This window comes from Cherax quadricarinatus, chromosome 12 (assembly GCF_038502225.1).
Source record: "Cherax quadricarinatus isolate ZL_2023a chromosome 12, ASM3850222v1, whole genome shotgun sequence".
NCBI lineage: Eukaryota > Metazoa > Arthropoda > Malacostraca > Decapoda > Parastacidae > Cherax > Cherax quadricarinatus.
In genome coordinates, this window is record NC_091303.1 from 4,671,376 (window position 1) to 4,695,502 (window position 24,127).

A 24,127-nucleotide genomic window follows, 5' to 3' on the forward strand; every position below is an offset into this window, starting at 1 on the left:
TCGGTGGGAGACGGCCGACTTGTTAAATATATATATATATATATATATATATATATATATATATATATATATATATATATATATATATATATATATATATATATACATTATATATATATATATTATATATATATACATTATATATATATATATATATATATATATATATATATATATATATATATATATATATATATATATATATATTATATATTTATATATATATATACATTATATATATATATATATATTATATTTATATACATTGTATTTACATATATATTATATATATGTATATATATTTATATATATATATATATATATATACATGTATATATATATATATATATACATGCATTAAGATTTCAGAATATGCAAAACAACCACTGTGAAAGAATAGAGAAATTCCAAGCGCTTTCGTGACTACTCACACACACACACACACACACACAAACACACACACACACACACACACACACACAAACACACACACACACACACATTCTTTAGCTCAAGTACTTTCATACTTCTCAGTGCGTCATTAGGAACTGTGTAAAGTTGCAAGTGCAGCAACAGGAGAAATAACGTAAGTTTTTTCAGAGTATGGTAGAGGTTGGTGTGACTGCGCAAAATTTTTTCTCAGATTTATCTTACGCAAGGCAAGAACTCGAACCTCCTTCCCACCGTGACTTCCCTCGGGATCATGTAGTCAAAGTACACAGTACTATATTCAGTGAGTCAGATAAAGTAATAAAGTCGATTAAAACAAAACTGAGACTCATTGAACTTACCGAGGAGATTAGGTTCCTCCCTGTGGAGTCAGTCAAGTGATTGACTATACGCATATACTGCATCAGTCAAGGTCAACTGACTAAGAAAATCTTCACTTTGGAGACATATATTTTGGAACAAATAATCCAACTGCTGATATATTGACGTTAATTTCAAGTTTAAAAAGTCAAATTTACAGATTCTTAACATTTTTAATTCGGTTTTATTTTATGCCGTTACGATAAGATTATTGCTGTCTCTCATTGATCTCTTAAGGTGAAAAAGGGAGGTTGAGCTAGTTTAACAGGGGTCCTGTATGACATTTCTTCTAATTCACTCATTCTAGTTGACAGTTACTAAACCTACTACCAATTTTTTTTTTTTATATTTTATTTAAAACATCATAAATACAAGGCTGCTTAAAAATTAAATAGCATCACCATACATAATCTATAGAGTACAACGAGGTACACACCATAAATACCAGAAAAAAAAATCTTTAACTAATACGTATAGATATATACGACAAACACACCATAAAACGCATACGTACGTTTCACTACACACACACAATACCAAAAGATATAACTGTTTGCGTAGCAAATATAACACTGGTGGAAACACCACTTAACCCATTATAACCTACATGCACATCATACAAACATGTTACATTGATGTTTAAACAATAGTTTATGTAATTTGCATACAAAATATACAATTGATTATAGAAATTCCAACTTAGACACAAATTCAATGATTTACTCTAACACAAATTCATTAACATAATAAATATTATATAAATTGACGATCATATTAATCGTCAGCAATTTCCATCCATTCCATAAGTGTTCAATCTTGATACCTATGAACTACGTTTGAATCACAAACAAAAATCATAATGTTGCTACATATTTATAGGATAAATTTGGACGACTCAGGGTAATGTACACGTGTTATATCCCTTTAATACTTTGGTGACTCACAGACTAGATTGAACAGTAACAGGGAAGGGATAAAACATGCATATATATATATAATTATATATATATATATATATATATATATATATATATATATATATATATATATATATATATATATATATATATATATATATATATATATATATATATATACATATATATACACACATATATACATATATATATATATATATATATATACATATATACGCATGGTCATATACCCAAATATCTGGACCTCCATAACACAATCAAAAACAAAACTAAGAAAACTAGTGACTCAAGAATACAACGAGTCTTTACACAAAGGAAGCATCAAAAACATAACAAATATGTAAAGGCACCCCAGTCATTTTGTACACAAAAGGTACAATAAGTAACCCTAACCCCTGAATCTACAACCACACATCCATAACAACTAAAAAAACATTCATGCCCAAACTCATATTCACGCAACTCACATCCTTCCCCCCAACAGACGAGCCAGCTATTGCCCACTGACCTACACGACAACTTATTCGGCATGCCCGTATATTTATCACAGATTCACAAGGGTTTCAAGAGTGAGCCTTTTATAACCGTCCGAAAAACCCTTATCCCACCTCCTCCCATACAATTCCCTATTCCTACACATTGTACGATAAAACGTTATTGCAAGGACACGCCTTCTCACCTCACTGACCCCTTTTCCCCGCATTACCCACGAAATATAAATGTAATCCACGATAATATAATCTAAAGCCCGTTCAACGTCCTGGTCTAATCCACCGATGTCGAGACTTAACGCACGCAGGACCTGCACTCCTCTGCCTCCCACCCTCTGTACCACCCTACCCAACCAACTCCTGACATCTTCTAAACCTTCGCAAAAATAGACAGCGTGAAAAGCCGTGTCTTCCCCACCACAAAACCCACACCCGCCTCCCACCACGACTCTTCTGGATCGTAGTATTGCCCCTGACGGCAATATACCATGTAAAAAACGAAACATGACTTCACGCACCCTAAGCCGTAATTTCAACTTGCTAAATCAAATCGGAGCCATATATTTTCCCACGAGTACATGGGGAACAAACCTTCTACTGGAGCTGCGCACGTACCCCCTAGTAACCTACTTAAAACCCTTATGCGAATGTTCCTCCGTTCCTTTACCATCAACAAAGCTCGTAGTACAATCTCACATTCCCTTAACTCCATTCCCCTATACCACTTTTTCACCCTCGTATATACTTGGTCCATATTTCCCGCCATCACACCCACACGCCAAACCTCCCACTTTAGAAAAACACATTTCACCCTACGCTTTAAGTCCAACAATCCTAAACCTCCTCGACGTACAGGTAACATAACAACCTCACGTTTTAACCAATCACACCTCGATCCCCACAGAAAGGTAAATAGTCTTCTCAATATTCCATTGATCGCTGTTCCTGTAATTGGGAATACAGCCGCAACGTGCCACACCTTACTATACAATAAAACGTTAACAACAATCACACGTTGGGCCAGAGTGAGATGTTGGGGCCTCAAAACACCCAGACGACCAATGACCTTTTCCAACGTCCTTACTGAATTTTCCTCCCGCGCCACATCCAAATCGTCTCTATAAATAATACCACAAATCTTTAATGACATCGCAGTTGTGTTAACCACGTTACAGCTCACCATTCCTCCCCCTTTCCAGGTACCCAACCCCATGATCATCGACTTTTCACTATTTACCTTCATACCCGTGGCACGTTCAAACACACGCACATCTTCCAACCCTTTCATAGACATTCGTTCACACACCAAAACAGTCGTATCATCCACATAACCTATTAATGCCGGCCAACAATCCCCTTCCCCTACCCCACCCCCACCCCGGGAACTAACTGTGCTCTCAACCATCCTGTAAAAGGGATCCTGAAAACACGCAAATAAGATCTGTGACATAGGGCACCCTTGTCTTAAACCTCTACCCATCTCAAAGTCCGTCCCCATACACCCATTTATTTGTACCCTCATCCTTGCCCCCTTATACAGCGTGTTTACCCACCTAACTATTTCTTCTCCATAACCCTGTCTCCGAAGAATACTCTGCAGTGCACCCCTTTCCACTCTATCATAGGCGGTTCGCCAGTCCAAGGCCAGTAAAGCCGCCCCCTCCCCTCCCCCCTTTGACTCCACAAAACTTCTTATAAGCCCGTGACCTAACATCGACCTGCCCGGCAACCCATACTGCGATGGCGAAACGACCCTCCCCACCACGCATTTTACCCTATTACCCAAAATTTTTGCGAAAACCTTATAGTCTGCACAGAGCAACGATATCGCCCTATACTTCCCGAGGTTTGGCTGCCCTTTGCCTTTCGGGACCAACACCACAACTGCCGTATTCTGCTTATCCCCTAACGTACCCTTCTCCTTCATACAATTTAATAATCTTACCATGAACTTCCCAATCAACTCCAAATGCTGCAAATAAAATTCCACCGGTAAACCATCAATACCCGGGGACTTGCCCTTCCTCATTCCGTGTAAAGCAATTTCAATTTCCTCCTCAGTAATAACCCCACCCAATGCCTTCCTATCACTGTGACCCAAAATGCACTTAGCATACGTGCACACCTTACTTAATTCCACTTCATCCACGCCACTACTAGTCCAGTGTTTTTTATACCATGTATCCGCATATGCACTCATAGCTTTTGTGTTTCGTATCACTTGACCTGCTCTATGGATTCCCATCGTCTCATTTACCTCCAAGCTCGGGATTGCCGTCAGCGCCTGCTTTTGCTTTTGTTGTCTCAACACACACGCGGATGGCCTATCTCCCCACAAAACTTCTTCTAATCCTGCTTGCACCCTCACCGCTTGAAACCGCTCATTATGCAACGTTCGCAAGCTCTCTTTTATGTCTACAATCTCGTCCATGGGGTAAACACCACCAACCGATCCCTGCCCATAACAACTTCGTAATCGATCCTCTAAATAATTCGCTAGCCCATATTTTAAAGTGTTTATACGCCTACCCTCCCTCACATAAAAGGACTTTATCCTTTCCTTTGCCACCGAGTCCCACCACGTTACAATGTCTTCCACCTCCTGAGCTTCCCTTGAAAGCTCATTCCACAGCATAGAAAAACCCTCCAACCCTTCCTCATCACTTAACACACTAATATTTAATTTCCAATAATTCTTATAAATTTCGGCCATTCCCTCCCACCCTACCTCCACTACAACTGCCCTATGATCTGACAAGACCGTCTCCACCGTATTAAAAGACTTTACAACTACTCCCTGCGAAATATACACTCTGTCTAACCTTGCAGCATATCCCCTTCTGATAAAAGTATGTTCTGTTTCCCACACCCCTCCCCCAAACACATCTCTTAACTTAACATCCCTCAACAAATCTCTGAGAGGTGCAGACACATGCCCAGCCCCTTTGGGTTCGACGTCAGCCGCCCTTATGACACAGTTCCAGTCACCCCCCACTATCGCTACTTCCGGAAGACCACGCAAAAAATAAACAAGGTCCTCACACACAAAATCCGTTCGAACCTTCGTGTCATTCTCCGCAGGGGCATAGACACTTACCAAGGATACACGCTTTCCCATCCAAGTCCCATCCACTCTCAACACCCTCCCCCCACCCCCCTCACATCTCTGCAACACCCTCCCCCCACCCCCCTCACATCTCTGCAACACAAACGGGCTCGTCTCTTTTATTAAAAGACCCACACCACCTTTCAAACGGATAGTTGGCAGGGTCAGTACTGTATAACCTGCAACCTGCAACACTTCTCCTTCTTTGAAATTGTGTTCTTGAAGGAAGAGAACATCAATTCTATGTTTGCTAAGAAAACTGCTCAACCAATCTCTCTTTAGTCTAGTACATAAACCGTTAACATTAGCAGTCATACACCTAAGGCCTGTTATATTTTCCACCCTTTCCTCTTCTCCTCCCGTGGTTCACCACTTGATTTGTTACGTCTATGTGTCTTCTTTACAGTACCTTCCCATTCGCCTCCCTTCTTGCGATGGCGTCCCTCATGACCCCCCCTCTCCCCACCCCTCCCCTCACCCATCCTCTCAGTTTTTTTCCCAGTCCTCTGTGCCGGCGTCAGTACGTCATCCGAATCTGACGTAGCTGCCCATTTCCTGGTAACGTTCTTATCCTCCATGTCAAGATCCGAGGAAGCCTCACGGTGTACCTCAACATCCACCTCACAATGAGGTATGAAGTCTCCCGATGTCCCAGTCTCGTCGTCCTTCTGCGGAGTCTCATATTGTTGACAGTCCGGACTCAGAAAGTCTCCAGCTACGTCTTCCGGAGATGGAGCTTCCACCACTTGCGGTGACAAGGTCCTTAAAACTTCGTCTAAATCCTCACCGACATTCGTCTCTCGACCAATACTCAACACGTCATGCCGGGGTACCAATCCAGTAGATGGTATCGGCAACGACTCAGGTGCAGGCAGCTGAGGGAAGGACTCACTCTCATTTCGAAAAGCCTGTTCCACCATCTCACTCCACAAACGACCACGCCCTTCCTCTGACGAACGATGCTCACCTTCATCACGTGTGACTGGGGCTACTTCTTCTTGCACAGGTTTGGTCACGCGTCTGTTCTTTTCGCATGCCGCCGCTATGTGGTCATACTCTCCACAAATGCGACACGTACGCCGGTGTCCAGGATATAAAACCATTACCTGTGTCCTAAAATCTTGAAGATACACATATGACGGTATGGGTTGACGCAACGTCATCTTAAGGCTGAATGTACCTTCCGGCATACCTGTGTAGGCACCCATTATCCACTTACCCTGCTAGGCAGAATGCACAGTTCCATATTTCTCAAATACGTTTCTGATGTCAGCTTCGTTTGCCTCGAAGGGGACATTCCTCAACTTTATCCAGGTATAATATCGAGACACGTCCACCAGTCTCACACGCACAGCAGGAGTAACGTCAAAACACACATCTTGAAAGCGCGTAACCACCGATTCATAAACTGTCGCAGCAAGCAGTTTCACAAATACTCAATGCGCTCCGTTCAGCGCTACCCCATACAATTCACCATCTTGTATGCCGTATGTCTCCCTGATTATCTAGGGTAAGAGTATTTGAGCTGAACTAGGTGTAATCGCACCTCGAAGCAGTTCAATACCAATAGTATTAACGCGTCTGCGATAACAAACCGCCATCTTAACACCAGTAATTTCCCAGCGGTGTCAACAGAGACACAACACCACCTCGTACCACTGCTGTCAGGTTACTGAGGAGCGTCAGGCAAGGGGGTCTACACAGCCCAAGAGCGATGCAGACAATAAATATGTATATATGAATAAACAGAAAGATGGATGAGAGGCTCGAACCTTGGTCCCGAGATTAACAGAGTACTACCAATTAAACTGATACATGAACATAGAAGTGGCATAACTGGATCCTCATATGTAACATGATTACAATGTTCTTCCCTAGGTCTCCTTTAGTGAGGTTTGCTGCCTTAGTACCCAGAGTATGCACTCATTTTCTCGTCTTCTTAGTTTTCATAATCTTGCATTTGTTGGAGTTTGATTCCAGGAGCCATTTCTAGCCTTCCGTTGTCCTCATTTTTGCTCTCATAACTTTTTATCAACAGCAGTCTGGGATGCATCTGACTCTACTCTTCTGATATGTCATTCATATACACCAAAATTAATAATATGTGTTTGGGGGATATGTGCGTGTGTACATGTGTGTGCGTGTTTGTGCATACACAAATAAATGGTTATATCAAAATTTAATAAATGTAATAGTTTCATCCTCTCGATAAAAATCCATTAAAAGTCATGAAATTAAATAAACAGAAGATTATTAAATAAAACTAAAATTGAAACTAATCCGAGCAGGTGGAACACACTTGGCCCACTCACACTCGCTCAAGTCATAATGAACCTCGGGAAATTAACCAAGCTCCGGCCCACACCTCAGTGCTCCTCTATACATCTTACTTGCTGACTCGAGATATCGATGAAACTTGTTCCACTTGCTCTCCTCTTCTGTTTCAAAAATAATTCTCTTTCAGTGTGTATTTTACATTTTTTTCTGTATTGGAATGAGTAATGATGATAAGGTTGAGATAATCTGTCTTTCCTAAATGATGGTCATAGGTCTCTAAGGTTATGTGAAAAGGCTCAAGTTATTGCGAGAAAAAGTTCTCTCTGGGTTCACAATTGTTCCATGATGGATGTTTCAGCGCTGTGAGCACTCAAGACATATATTATAAAATATTTTCCATTTCTTCATATGCTTAGATAGCATTATTTAGGAAGTTGGCTAAAATACGCATTGCCTTTGAACTGTAGTTATTATTTCTGACTTTTCCTGCTAGTCTTTTGGAAGTCATTTTGAAATTGTTGCATTTATCTAGGGCAGTGCTAGCACCTTTAGCTAGTTTGGTTGAGGGATAGTTGTTGTTGTGTAATAGTTTTAAACTGAAAAATAGAGGCTTGGGTGTTTGTGGGGAAAAGAAAGAACGGATTGTGCTCCTATAGAATGAGGCAATAAAAATTATGAGATTGTTGTGTTTTAGATTTTATAAATGACAGTAAACTGTCAGATAATATTAAACTAGATGATGCAAAAGAATCAATTCAGAAATAATAATATTAATAATAATACTAATAATAATAATGAGAACACAAGTGTAGAAAGACAAAGGTGAACAAGAAGATATAAAAGGAAAACTTTCAATGTGTTATGTGTATCAGCATTTGAAACAATAGAAATAATATAAATAAGTTGATATTGGATGTATATGATTACATGTATTATTGCTACAATGACAGAGATTTGGTTTATTTTGAGTAATATGGATGTGCCTGTCAAGTGTCCCAACCAAAGGCTTAAGGTGCTACATGTTCATTGAAATAACAGGAAGGAATGGGGTTTCTTGTACGTTAGAGAAAACTTGAGTTATTGCATCAAAATATATAATGGCTGAAGGAACAGGCATAAAATCTGTCTGGGTAGAATCTGTAGGATATAAAAATTGATTTTAGGTATTTTATGCCGTTCCTCGAATTTCGAAAGTAGCTAACACAAAAACTAGGCACTACGAAATTTGGCTGTCTTGCTGAAAAATTAAATAGTCCTTAATAATGATTTAAACCTGAGTTATATAAAATATTATACAAATTCCTTTAGCGGTTTGAGACATTAATTTTTATCCGAAACTTACAAGAGTTTATTATAGTTTTGCCCGGCCTTGTTAGAGCCGTTAATATAATATCAGGCTCTGGCTTACTATGTGCTTCGCGTGAGTTTATCTCCATGCGATTATATGAGAACGCCTCTTTTGAGCGCTTTCAAAGTTTTAGCGTTTATTTATATCAGTTCGAAGAAGAGTCGGATTAATATTGGGCTGTGTAGGGGGAAATTTACCAATTTTATACTTATGAAGAGGCCAGTGCTTTACATGCGATAAGATGAGAATGAAAAAAACGCATTCTCACCTTATCGCATGTAAAGCACTGGCCTCGTCATAAGTATAAAATTGGCAAATTTCCACCTACACAGCCCAATATCAATACGACTCTTCTTCGAACTAATATATATATATATATATATATATATATATATATATATATATATATATATATATATATATATATATATATATATATATATATATATATTATTATCACACTGGCCGATTCCCACCAAGGCAGGGTGGCCCGAAAAAGAAAAACTTTCACCATCATTCACTCCATCACTGTCTTGCCAGAAGGGTGCTTTACACTACAGTTTTTAAACTGCAACATTAACACCCCTCCTTCAGAGTGCAGGCACTGTACTTCCCATCTCCAGCACTCAAGTCCGGCCTGCCGGTTTCCCTGAATCACTTCATAAATGTTACTTTGCTCACACTCCAACAGCACGTCAAGTATTAAAAACCATTCGTCTCAATTCACTCCTATCAAACACGCTCACGCACGCCTGCTGGAAGTCCAAGCCCCTCGCACACAAAACCTCCTTTACCCCCTCCCTCCAACCTTTCCTAGGCCGACCCCTACCCCGCCTTCCTTCCACTACATACTGATAAACTCTTGAATTCATTCTGTTTCGCTCCATTCTCTCTACATGTCCGAACCACCTCAACAACCCTTCCTCAGCCCTCTGGACAACAGTTTTGGTAATCCCGCACCTCCTCCTAACTTCCAAACTACGAATTCTCTGCATTATATTCACACCACACATTGCCCTCAGACATGACATCTCCACTGCCTCCAGCCTTCTCCTCGCTGCAACATTCATCACCCATGCTTCACACCCATATAAGAGTGTTGGTAAAACTATACTCTCATACATTCCCCTCTTTGCCTCCAAGGACAAAGTTCTTTGTCTCCACAGACTCCTAAGTGCACCACTCACCCTTTTCCCCTCATCAATTCTATGATTCACCTCATCCTTCGTAGACCCATCCGCTGACACGTCCACTCCCAAATATCTGAATACATTCACTTCCTCCATACTCTCTCCCTCCAATCTGATATCCAATCTTTCATCACCTAATATTTTTGTTATCCTCATAACCTTACTCTTTCCTGTATTCACTTTTAATTTTCTTCTTTTGCACACCCTACCAAATTCATCCACCAATCTCTGCAACTTCTCTTCAGAATCTCCCAAGAGCACAGTGTCATCAGCAAAGAGCAACTGTGACAACTCCCACTTTATGTGTGATTCTTTATCTTTTAACTCCACGCCTCTTGTCAAGACCCTCGCATTTACTTCTCTTACAACCCCATCTATAAATATATTAAACAACCACGGCGACATCACACATCCCTGTCTAAGGCCTACTTTTACTGGGAAATAATTTCCCTCTTTCCTATGTACTCTAACTTGAGCCTCACTATCCTCGTAAAAACTCTTCACTGCTTTCAGTAACCTACCTCCTACACCATACATCTGCAACATCTGCCACATTACCCCCCTATCCACCCTGTCATACGCCTTTTCCAGATCCATAAATGCCACAAGGACCTCTTTAAGAGCCTTATCTAAATACTGTTCACTTATATGTTTCACTGTAAACACCTGGTCCACACACCCCCTACCTTTCCTAAAGCCTCCTTGTTCATCTGCTATCCTATTCTCCGTCTTACTTTTAATTCTTTCAATAATAACTCTACCATACACTTTACCAGGTATACTCAACAGGCTTATCCCCCTATAATTTTTGCACTCTCTTTTCTCCCCTTTGCCTTTATACAAAGGAACTATGCATGCTCTCTGCCAATCCCTAGGTACCTTACCCTCTTCCATACATTTATTAAATAATTGCACCAACCACTCCAAAACTATATCCCCACCTGCTTTTAACATTTCTATCTTTATCCCATCAATCCCGGCTGCCTTACCCCCTTTCATTTTACCTACTGCCTCACGAACTTCCCCCACACTCACAACTGGCTCTTCCTCACTCCTACAAGATGTTATTCCTCCTTGCCCTATACACGAAATCACAGCTTCCCTATCTTCATCAACATTTAACAATTCCTCAAAATATTCCCTCCATCTTCCCAATACCTCTAACTCTCCATTTAATAACTCTCCTCTCCTATTTTTAACTGACAAATCCATTTGTTCTCTAGGCTTCCTTAACTTGTTAATCTCACTCCAAAACTTTTTCTTATTTTCAACAAAATTTGTTGATAACATCTCACCCACTCTCTCATTTCCTCTCTTTTTACATTGCTTCACCACTCTCTTAACCTCTCTCTTTTTCTCCATATACTCTTCCCTCCTTGCATCACTTCTACTTTGTAAAAACTTCTCATATGCTAACTTTTTCTCCCTTACTACTCTCTTTACATCATCATTCCACCAATCGCTCCTCTTCCCTCCCGCACCCACTTTCCTGTAACCACAAACTTCTGCTGAACACTCTAACACTACATTTTTAAACGTACCCCATACCTCTTCGACCCCATTGCCTATGCCCTCATTAGCCCATATATCCTTCAATAGCTGTTTATATCTTTCCCTAACTGCCTCCTCTTTTAGTTTATAAACCTTCACCTCTCTCTTCCCTGATGCTTCTATTCTCCTTGTATCCCATCTACTTTTTACTCTCAGTGTAGCTACAACTAGAAAGTGATCTGATATATCTGTGGCCCCTCTATAAACATGTGCATCCTGAAGTCTACTCAACAGTCTTTTATCTACCAATACATAATCCAACAAACTACTGTCATTTCGCCCTACATCATATCTTGTATACTTATATATATATATATATATATATATATATATATATATATATATATATATATATATATATATATATATATATATATATATATATATATATATATATATATATATATGGGGAAAAAATGCCACACGTTTCCTTAAAGAATTGGGTTCCAGACTCATCGACACCACCAGGGACCCAAGGGCAGCCACTTTCATGTTCCAGCGCCTCAGCGTCGCCATCCAGAGGGGAAATGCTTGCTGTGTACTTGGCTCACGTCCAGCCTCGGAGTAGCTGGAGGAAATTCATCATCTTTGATACATTGTGCCATTGTATTCATGTTTATGTTTTTTTCTGTAAATGTATTTTGTTTATTAATAAATGTTCACATAGAATAAAAAATATATAGGGGGTGGTAGGAGAAGAAAATATTCAAACAGCTCCGGGGAGAACCTTGAGTTTTCTCTGAGGTACGTTTATTGTCTTCTCTGAGGATGAGGGTCCCCATTCCAGCTATAGAGGTGGTACTATATATATATATATATATATATATATATATATATATATATATATATATATGTATGAGAGTATAGTTTTACCAACGCTCTTATATGGGTGTGAAGCATGGGTGATGAATGTTGCAGCGAGGAGAAGGCTGGAGGCAGTGGAGATGTCATGTCTGAAGGCAATGTGTGGTGTGAATATAATGTAGAGAATTCGTAGTTTGGAAGTTAGGAGGAGGTGCGGGATTACCAAAACTGTTGTCCAGAGGGCTGAGGAGGGGTTGTTGAGGTGGTTCGGACATGTGGAGAGAATGGAGCGAAACAGAATAACTTCAAGAGTGTATCAGTCTGTAGTGGAAGGAAGGCGGGGTAGGGGTCGGCCTAGGAAAGGTTGGAGGGAGGGGGTAAAGGAGGTTTTGTGTGCGAGGGGCTTGGACTTCCAGCAGGCATGCGTGAGCGTGTTTGATAGGAGTGAATGGAGACAAATGTTTTTTAATACTTGACGTGCTGTTGGAGTGTGAGCAAAGTAACATTTATGAAGGGGTTCAGGGAAACCGGCAGGCCGGACTTGAGTCCTGGAGATGAGAAGTACAGTGCCTGCACTCTGAACGAGGGGTGTTAATGTTGCAGTTTAAAAACTGTAGTGTAAAGCACCCTTCTGGCAAGACAGTGATGGAGTGAATGATGGTGAAAGTTTTTCTTTTTCGGGCCACCCTGCCTTGGTGGGAATCGGCCAGTGTGATAATAAAAATAAAATATATATATATATATATATATATATATATATATATATATATATATATATATATATATATATATATATATATATATATATATATATATGTCGTGCCGAATATGTAAAACTGGTCAATTAACCTAACCCAACTAAATATATTTTAAATACGTTTACAGTAATTTAGTACTAAACAAACACAATCAAATATATTTTTTTCGTTAGGTTCAGAATGATTTGGGCGAAATTATTGCATACACAAATTTTCACTTGTCCTATATGGCAAGATGAGCTTTGCTATTTAAGCCAAGATCGCAAGTTCTGCCTATTCGGCACGACAGGGAAAGATTGCAAGACATGAGGAGGTTAACATTATCAAGAGGAGCCTCACATCAGCTGGATGCCCAGCAGTAAGGGAGCCACCCCAACTATGCAGATCTGATGGCAGCCAGAAGCGTCCAGATGGTATCACCCTTCAAGCCTGGACAGATGGGAAGCAGGTGGTGTGGGACTATACATGTGCATCTACCTTGGCTGATACCTATCTCCAATACTCCAGGGAGGAAGGAGGGGCAGCTGCCAGCTTCAGGGAGTCCCAAAAGTCTAGAAAATATGGAGAACTTGCCCATCATTATATGTTTGTTCCCATAGGCTCAGAGACCCTTGGCTCATGGGGAAAGAGTGCATCTAAATTCCTTAAAGAGCTGGGAAAAAGACTCATCAGGGTAACTAGGGATCCCAGGGCAGCTAGTTTTCTGTTCCAGCGGCTCAGTGCGGCTGTTCAAAGGGGTAATGCCTACTGTATTTTGGGCACACGCCCCAGCTGTGAGGAGCTGGATGAGATTTTCGCCTTATAATCGGTGATACACGCGTAAGAACATGTACCTTATATGCCACCTTTATATCAACAATGTATCTCTTATATCTTCTGTACCATATTATGTAATAAAATATTCCTATTGGTAAAATATATATATATATATATATATATATATATATATATATATATATATATATATATATATATATATATATATATATATATATTTATATATATATATATATATATATATATATATATATATATATATATATATATATATATATATATATATATATATATATATATATATATATATATATATATATATATATATATATATATATATATATATATATATATATATATATATATATGTCGTGCCGAATAGGCAGAACTTGCGATCTTGGCTTAAATAGCAACGCTCATCTTGCCATATAAGACAAGCGAAAATTTGTGTATGCAATAATTTCCCCCAAAATCATTCTGAACCTAACGAAAAAAATATATTTCACTGTGTTTGTTTAGTATTAAATTACTGTAAACAAATCTAAAATATATTTAGTTCGGTTAAGCTGAAATAAATTGCTCTTGTTATAATAAGGTTAGGTAAGTTTTCTAAGATTCTTTCGGTGCAACATTAAAAATTTTTAACATTAACATTAATGAAAAAATATATCTTCAAACGTATAAAAGAAAATTTCGGAAAGGACTTAATTTTAAATGAGTTCTTGCTAATTGACCAGTTTTACATATTCGGCACGACATATATACATAAAACGACCCCTTTCCCTGATAGGTCACACTCTGGCCTCGGCTGCTCCGTGATAGCGACCCCTGCGTGTTACCGGCGACTGGTTAGAGAGTCTAATTTACCGCTACTCGTCTCTGTCAGGCGTGGGGCCAGCGGAGCGCACGCCAGTGACGCCACCACCCCGCCCTCACACAGCTGGAGAGATGTGCTTCATGGGTGGAGGAGGCAGCAGGAGCGGCACGGATAGCAGGGAGAGCAGCTCAGCAAGGGAAGATTAGGCGAGTAAGTGGCGAGCCGGTTGGTATACTTTCTCCCGAGTATAATAATGGAACATGTAATTATATTGTCAAAGCTAGAATTTATTATTATTATTATTTTTAATATTAGTATTAGTATTAATATTATTGATTTCACTATTATTATTATTATTATTATTATTATTATTATTATTATTATTATTATTATTATTATTATTATTATTATTATTATTATTATTATTATTGGTATTTGTTGTGGTAGTAGTAACAGCAACAACAGCAGTACTAGAAGTAATAGTAATAGTAGCAGCAGCAGTAGCAGAAGTAGTATTGCTAATAGTTATAAAAATATTTATTGTAGTAGTAGTGTAAAATAAAGACAAATACAAGGCTTAGGATGTTTAATAAGAGTCGTTTTCCATGCTGTAGAATTTATCAATCCTATACAGAGAACAGAAAACACTGATATAATGGACAAAGGTCGGGTGAACTTATCGGAGTTCATACTTATCGTTGCATACATTTTTATGTTGCTATTGAACTTGACTTGTTATTGGAGGCTGGCGGTCGTGAACGTACTAAGAATGGTTTCAAAAGTGTGTTGATTATTTTCGGCAACACCTACAGTTCACCGATGCATTTCTGAAGTTAGGAGCGAGCGGCCGTCTCGACTCTAGTAGCAGAAAAATGATGGAGTAGATCAGGGGATAACTATCGCCTCTAAATTACGTTATATTGGACGTTTAATTACCTGTGTTCTAATACGAAGTGAAACATCAGGGATTAATCAGGCATTATTAATTAACCTGTCTAGCCATTTACTCACGAACACTGAAAAGGAAGTTCGCAAACCTAAACACAAGCTGGACATCATAGTCGAGAATAATCGTTTCCAAGATACCGAGATCCATATCGTGCTGTTACCTAAATGCCCTCAAAATCCTCGCCAGAGGCAGCAGTATTCTCGTCACCACCAGTGACAAAGGAGGCGGTATAATTCTAAACACGTCGATATATATATATAAATATATATATATATATATATATATATATATATATATATATATATATATATATATATATATATATATATATATATATATGTATATATATATATATATATATATATATATATATATATATATATATATATATATATATATATATATATATATGTGAAATAGTTTCTACCAATCAACAGTTGATCCAGAATATTAGTACCATTTTACCAGGAGCACGAGCCATTGATCCGGCCAATAGCACTCTCCTCGGTGCTCCTCTTGGGTCCAATGCCATCGATCTGATCCTAGGAAAAAAAGTCTCAGACCTCCGGACGATGGAAAGCAGGATGAAAGACATTGACACACACGATGCCTTCTACCTACTCACCAGGTGCCTGTCAACCCCAAAACTTACCTATTTTCTGAGATGCTCCCCAGCCTTCAGCAGTCCAAAACTCAAGGAATATGACTCTCTCCTGAAGGCCATGCTAGAGAGTGTATTGAATCTTTCCCTTGACGATGGACAGTGGTTGCAAGCCTCACTTCCGGTCAGGCTTGGAGGGCTAGGAGTACGCAGATCCTCCCAGATTGCTCTACCAGCTTTCCTATCCTCTTCCATTGCATCAAACGAGTTGATAAGACAAATTCTTCCTGACACCCTCAGTGACTCAGCAGGAATAGAAGACCCTAGCTATGTCAGTGCCATCACCGAATGGGAGACTCTTGCTGCTCCAGCACCAAACCCTAGTGCAGCACTGGCTCACAAACAGTCAAGCTGGGATAGCCCAATTGCTGAAAAGGTGCTTGCCAACATGCTCAGGGCTGCAACATCAGATAGGGAGATTGCCCGTCTCCAGGCTGTGAGTGCACCTCACTCCGGGGACTTCCTCCAAACAGTTCCCATATCGGCAATGGGAACGCGACTCGACCCTAAGACCCTCCGTATAGCAGTGGCTCTGCGCCTTGCTGCCCCAATTCACACAGAATATATGTGTATTTGCGGCGAAGTGCAAGCAGACCAATACGGTCTACATGGTCTTAACTGTTCCAAAACCAAGGGCTGGCATGCAAGACACAATGAGGTCAACGACATCATTAAGAGAACCCTTGCTACAGCTGGATGCCCTGCCGAGAGGGAGCCACGATCACTTGCAGCAAACAATACCCACAACCCAGCAAACCGCCCCGACGGGATCACCATCTATCCTTGGAAGAATGGCAAGCTCTTAGCATGGGACTATACCTGTGTGTCCACACTGGCTAACACCTATATCCATCACAGTGTGGGGCGACAGGGAGGAGCTGCTGACCACAGGGAGGAGTACAAGATCAGCAAGTACAGGGACATTAGCCAACAGTATCAATTTGTCCCAGTGGGATCAGAGACCTTGGGATCATGGGGAAAAAATGCCACACGTTTCCTTAAAGAATTGGGTTCCAGACTCATCGACACCACCAGGGACCCAAGGGCAGCCACTTTCATGTTCCAGCGCCTCAGCGTCGCCATCCAGAGGGGAAATGCTTGCTGCATACTTGGTTCACGTCCAGCCTCGGAGGAGCTGGAGGAAATTCATCATCTTTGATACATTGTGCCATTGTATTCATGTTTATGTTTTTTTCTGTAAATGTATTTTGTTTATTAATAAATGTTCACATAGAATATAAATATAGGGGGTGGTAGGAGAAGAAAATATTCAAACAGCTCCGGGGAGAACCTTGAGTTTTCCCTGAGGTACGTTTATTGTCTTCTCTGAGGATGAGGGTCCCCATTCCAGCTATAGAGGTGGTACTTCCCTATATATTATATATATATATATATATATTATATATATATAATATATATATATATATATATATATATATATATATATATATATATATATATATATATATATATATACATATATATGTATATATATATATATATATATATATATATATATATATATATATATATATATATATATATATATATATATATATACACACACATTGTGGGACCCATAGCCTCGGAGAAGTGGATAAAAAGGCTTCAAGGAAGAATATTTGGATTTCTTCCTGAAGCCATTTGAATATTCCACTTCCCCTACCACCCCATCTTTTAAACTATTTTTTTTTTACCAATAGGAATATTTTATTACATAATATGGCACAGAAGATTTAAGAGATACATTGTTGATATAAAGGTGGCATATACGGTACATGTTGTTACGTGTGTATCACCGATTATAAGGCGAAAATCTCATCCAGCTCCTCAGAGCTGGGGCGTGTGCCCAAAATGCAGCATGCATTACCCCTCTGAACAGCAGCGCTGAGCCGCTGGAACAGAAAACTAGCTGCCCTGGGATCCCTAGTTACCCTGATGAGTCTTTTTCCCAGCTCCTTAAGGAAATTAGATGCACTCTTTCCCCATGAGCCAAGGGTCTCTGAGCCTATGGGAACAAACATATAATGATGGGCAAGTTCTCCATATTTTCTAGACTTTTGGGACTCCCTAAAGCTGGCAGCTGCCCCTCCTTCCTCCCTGGTGTATTGGAGATAGGTATCAGCCAAGGTAGATGCACATGTATAGTCCCACACCACCTGCTTCCCATCTGTCCAGGCTTGAAGGGTGATACCATCTGGACGCTTCTGGCTGCCATCAGATCTACATAGTTGGGGTGGCTCCCTTACTGCTGGGCATCCAGCTGTTGTGAGGCTCCTCCTGATAATGTTATTAACCTCCTCATGTCTTGCAATCTTTCCCTCGGATTTACGGCACACAAGACCATGGTACCCGAATCGGTCTGCTGCTTCACTGCCACAAATACACCTGTGTTCGGCGAGAATAGGGGCGGCAAGTCGAAGGGCAACACCGATGCGGATGGTCTGTGGGTCGAGGCGTGTGCCAAGGCTGGAGTTGGGAACAGCCAACAGAAAGTCCCCAGCATGAGGGGCTCTCACTGCCAGCAGGCGGGCTCTATCCTTCCCTGACACACTCTGAAGCATCGTTGAGGCTATATTTTCCACTATTGGACCATCCCAGTGCGATTGTTTGTAGTTGTTGGGGGGAGCAGGTCTGGTTTCTGAGCCCGTTAGATTATCCCAGATCATTGCTCCGTCAATGAATTTTTGGTCCTGGGCTCCAATCTTGTCCCTAAGATGTTCAGGGAGAATCGCTGCTACAAGCTCTCTGGATGCAATACACGAGGACAGAAAAGCAGGTAACGCAATCTGTGATGACTTGCGGACACCAATGCCTCCTAGTCTGACTGGAAGTGTAGCTTGGTTCCACTGCCCGTCTTCTAGAGTAAGGTTAAGTACTTTCGTAAAAATCTGCCTCAGAATACTGTCATATTCGTGCAGTATAGGGTTATCATATGAAGGTGCACATCTTAGGAAATATGTCAACCTGGGCAGACTCAAGCACTTTGTGAGAAGGTACAAGGCATCGTGGGTGTCCAGATTGCCTATTCGTTGTTCCATTCTCCTTAACTCTTCCAATTTCTTCCTGAGAATTGTGTCAATGGCATTGCTTCCCAGAGGTGCTCCTAGCAAGACACTATTTGTGGGGGCAATGACTGCTGCTCCTGGTAGTTTTGATCTCACTGCATTTATCACTTGTTGACTGACTGAGATGATTTCACATTTGGATGGATTCAGGATGAGACCCATTTCCTGTCCCCGTGTCATTACCTGTGTAAGGTCATGTAGGAGGGACTCCTTTGTACCTGCTAGTGTGCCATCATCTAGGAACCAGATGTTTAGCTCGCTGGTCAGTCTGACTGTGATTTCCCTAACTGCAATACAGAAGAGAAATGGTGCAAGAGGATCTCCTTGTTGGACACCCTCCGATGATGTGATTTCATGCTCTCCAAAGAGAAGCATTGATTCCTTGCTATACCCAGCTGAAACAAAAGGGAAGAGACCAGGGAAATGTTCTTGTACTGCTGCTAATACCACGTCTCTTTTCAGGAGATTGAACGCATTCTTGAAATCTAATTTTACCACTGCATTGTCCTCAGGCAGGTTGTTGATACATGCCCTTGTTGCATGAACCGCTGCTTCACTTCCTTGAGAGACCCCAAAGCCAAGCTGGTTTGGTTGAAGCATCATGGCTGCCTGTGCACGAATACTTCGGACAGCAGCTTTGGATACGAGGCGGCGTAACGTGTTGCTTACTGCAATTGGCCGAATTCCTCCATCCTTCTTTTTAAGTGCACACAGTGTTGCACCAAAAAAGAAAGGTCTAATTTCATCAGGAATCAGACCAGCCAAGGAATTGTTGACGAACCTTGTGATCTCTGAAAGCAGTGTCTCTGCAATTTCCCCAATAACTGGATTATAATATATATATGTATATATATATATATATATATATATATATATATATATATATATATATATATATATATATATATATATATATATCGGGAGCAAGAGGCTAGCAACTTCTTCTCCTGTATATGTTACTAAATGTAAAAGGAGAAACTTTCGTTTTTCCTTTTGGGCCACCCCGCCTCGGTGGGATACGGCCGGTGTGTTGAAAGAAAGAATATATATATATATATATTTATATATATATATATATATATATATACATATATATATATATATATACATATATTATTTTTTTTATTATTATTACACTGGCCGATTCCCACCAAGGCAGGGTGGCCCGAAAAAGAAAAACTTTCACCATCATTCACTCCATCATTGTCTTGCCAGAAGGGTGCTTTACACTACAGTTTTTAAACTGCAACATTAACACCCCTCGTTCAGAGTGCAGGCACTGTACTTCCCATCTCCAGGACTCAAGTCCGGCCTGCCGGTTTCCCTGAATCCCTTCACAAATGTTACCTTGCTCACACTCCAACAGTACGTCAAGTATTAAAAACCATTCGTTTCCATTCACTCCTATCAAACACGCTCACGCACGCCTGCTGGAAGTCCAAGCCCCTCGCACACAAAACCTCCTTTACCCCCTCCCTCCAACCTTTCCTAGGCCGACCCCTACCCCGCCTTCCTTCCACTACAGACTGATACACTCTTGAAGTCATTCTGTTTCGCTCCATTCTCTCTACATGTCCGAACCACCTCAACAACCCTTCCTCAGCCCTCTGGACAACAGTTTTGGTAATCCCGCACCTCCTCCTAACTTCCAATCTACGAATTCTCTGCATTATATTCACACCACACATTGCCCTCAGACATGACATCTCCACTGCCTCCAGCCTTCTCCTCGCTGCAACATTCATCACCCATGCTTCACACCCATATAAGAGTGTTGGTAAAACTATACTCTCATACATATATATAAATATATATATATATATATATATATATATATATATATATATATATATATATATATATATATAAATATATATATATATATATATATATATATATATATATATATATATATATATATATATATATATATATATATATATACATGTATATATATATGCACTGTAAATATACATAGCCTACTGGAAATTATAAGCTCTTATTATTTTATATCTATTAAATCCAGACCTACCAGATTCCATGGGTTGTCGAAAACCCATAAACTCAATGTTCCACTCAGACCAGCCATTTCAAGGATAGGCAGTGCTCACTCATCCCCAAAGACTTGCAGGTCTGCTCACCAAGCATCTCTCCAGAGTTTTAGGAACCATCATCCAGGCTCACCTCCAGCACTCAGGGGATCTCATAAACCGGATTAAGGACATCAGTATAAGGAATAAGAAGATAGCAAGTTTTGACGTTACCTCTCTCTTCATTTACGTACCCACCACAAAAGTAGTCGCACCACTATGTAGCAAAGTTACTGATGATGAGTCTCCTAGTTCCAAGTAATAACTTTGCTGACCTCAATGAACTGTACGTCAATAATAGTTGTTTCTGGTTTAGAGAAATTATGCATAGACAGTATTCTGGGAAGTTCAAGGGTTCACTTATCAGTGATGTGTTAGATAACCTTTACATGTAACACATGTAATTGGATCGCATGAAACCCCTCATTCCCAGCAACTTAACGAGGCTGCGTTATGTAGACGAAATTTTTTTGTTATTAATGCACGAAGACACAGCCTCAGTACTGTGCTCTAAAACTCAGCAGCGTTGATCCTTCAGTTAAATTCACTCTTGTGGAGAACGGGGCAATGAACTCCCGTCCTTGGAAGTCCTCCTTGATATAGACAGTAAGAAACTTACCTTCGAAGCGTAGCTGGATGAAGTTCTCGGAATGAACATCTTGGAAGACTATCTCACCTCTTCTGACAGTTATGATTCCTTTGGTTTTTATAAACGAAGTGATAAAACACAGGCTGACAGATTTCATTCCATTTGTGAAACCAGTTATGTGTAATGGAAAATGACAGGAAAAACACAATGTAATTTTCTTACAGAATATGGTAACAGCACAATGCTCGTGTACCTTAATTGGTTAAATTTCATAATCCATATGTGTTTGGCTGATTTTTTAGGTCATAAAAGGGATGAGAAGAATAGAAAGGAATGACTAGGGTAGGATAGATTAGTGTAAATGGTGTGAGTGAACACGAAGAAAGTAATAGGAAAGTTCAGTATTCTGACAGTTTTGGGTGGGATCTAAAGAATGGCTTCAGTCATATAGTTACGATTGTGCGTAGTGATACTCAGTGCCCTGGGGAGTCTTAGTCTGTCGACTTATTGCCCTAGGCTTGTTGGCATAATGCATGACCAGTAGGTCTACTTTATTTTTATGTTCATATGCGTTAGTGCTCTAGTTTTATATTTTTATGTGTTTTTTATGTTTCTATGGCTATATGTAAATGTATTTATCCAGCTGTCTACCGTGTCTCCGTAGGAATGTGTTCTCTTGTGTTCTGTGTCACCATGGAGATGTGGCCTGGTGGTTAACGCTCTCGCTTCACACGGTGAGGGCCTGGGTTCGATTCCCAGCCAGAGTAGAAACATTGGACGTGTTTCTTTCCACCTGTTGTCTATGTTCCCCATCAGTAAAATGGGTACCTGGGTGTTAGTCGACTGGTGTGGGTCGCATCCTGGGACACTGACCTAAGGAGGCCTGGTCACAGACCGGGCCGCGGGGGCGTTGACCCCCGGAACTCTCTCCAGATAAACTCCAGAAACTCTCTCTTAGTTACCTGGTTAAAAGAAACAGAAGCACTAAATAATCAAATATCAATACTTAAGTAGGAGACACGCAACAAATGTCAGTAACAGGGAATTTAGATGAATTTTCAAATACATAACAAGAACTTTAAAAATAATTTATTATATACCTGATGTGAGTCTCTCAGGCGCCTGGCAACCTAGTCTGTCTCGCTGCACTCCGGGAAATAACATGACGGTTGGTTGGTTGATTTATTAAATTCAAAGCCTGACTGCAGAAGGGTTATTAAAGCTGTACACCGCTTGCCAAAGATACTTTTATTCCCATTATGGGTATGAAAATTTGTGTTATGTGAGAGATCTGGGAGTGATTGTGTCGGAAAATCTCACGATAAAGGAGCTCAGTAATGTAATTATCGTAAGTGCAAGGAAAATAATATGTTGGATAACTAGAACTTTGAAAGCAAGAAATATCAAGTCTATTGTGACATTCTTCAAGTCACTCGTGTACTAACGGTCCCCTCTAAAATAAACAAAATTGCTGAATTTGAAAAATATCATTTACAGCTCATATAAACTAAGTAAAGCACCGAAATTAGTGGGACCGCCTGAAGTCCCTGCCCTCCTTAAAAAGTAGGCGAGAAAGATACATGATAATCTACACCTGCAAGATTTTAAAGGGATTAGTCCTAAATCTGCATACTGAAATCACTATATACGAGTGCAAGAGGTGTGGCAGACGAAACAAGATATCTCATATGAAAGGCAGGGCAGCAATGAGTACACTGAGAGAGAACTCAATAAATGTAATGGGACCACGCCTATTCAACATTCCTTTCATGCGTAAGGAAGATTACCAACAAACCCCTGATTATTTTCAAAGATGGAACTGGACAAAATCCTCAAATGAATTCCTGGCACCCAAGCTGTGGTACAAAAGCTGGACTTCGGGCGGCGGATAACAACGGTCTCA